We start from the raw sequence: 907 nt of genomic DNA on the forward strand, positions 1-907 counted from the left end.
CCCCCCCCCGTCTTTGCTGGCCCTCTCTGCTTCTGCCATAGTCTCAATGGAATGGCCTTCCTCTCCAGTTGAACCAGGGCAGGATATTTTTTTCCTTAGCATCGTTCATTAATTGAATAAAATCCCGACATATATAACACTCATGATTGGATGGGTCGTGTGCTAGTCTTCTGCTTCATTTCGCTGAGACCAGCTCCCGCGCTTCCAGAGCTCACTGTGCAGCTGAGGATTAATAACCTTGAACCAATTGCTCTGCCCGCGTATATTAGTTATTGAGGAATATTTCTCAAAAGGGCATTGCACTAATGAGGCCTCCCCCCAGCAGTTCTGACCCCTCTACCTATCAAAAGTCTTGTGTGGTTTTGTTGGTGGTGATTGGTTTTAGTTTTTTCTCGTGGGTTGAATAGCTAGCTGTACCGATTATTTCCCTCAGCAGCTCACCAGGGCAAAGGGAAGTTTTGGGGTTACATGAAGGAAAAAGTGGTGGCGGGGGGAGGGGGTGTCTGGGAGAAAAACACTCGGCCATCCACCAACCGGTCCAGGACTGTTCTGCAGGGAGGTCCTGGGCCTTCCCCCTTTGCAAGCTAAAGCTCTCAGAGTCGTGTCTCCGCTGCTGGTGCCATCCTCACCTAAGCCAGGTCGCTCAGAGAGGGAAGCCTGGAGCTCCTAGTCTGGCTCCCAGTCGATTATGCCCCGATCGCTGGGTGCGTTTACAAGGCAACAAGGGTGACCGTGCGGTCTGTAGTTGCGGTTCAGTGCTGCCTGCGTCTCTCCCAGCATCGCTTTTCTGGGTTTACAGCCGGCGACAACGCTGGAACCAGCGGAGAGGGACATTGTAGGGCGGCCGCACGTAGCAGCGCGCGTAGCACAGGCTCCAGGATGAGCAGGAAGGCGCAAAATTTCAGGT

Source organism: Microtus ochrogaster, chromosome 7, assembly GCF_000317375.1.
Source record: "Microtus ochrogaster isolate Prairie Vole_2 chromosome 7, MicOch1.0, whole genome shotgun sequence".
Lineage (NCBI taxonomy): Eukaryota > Metazoa > Chordata > Mammalia > Rodentia > Cricetidae > Microtus > Microtus ochrogaster.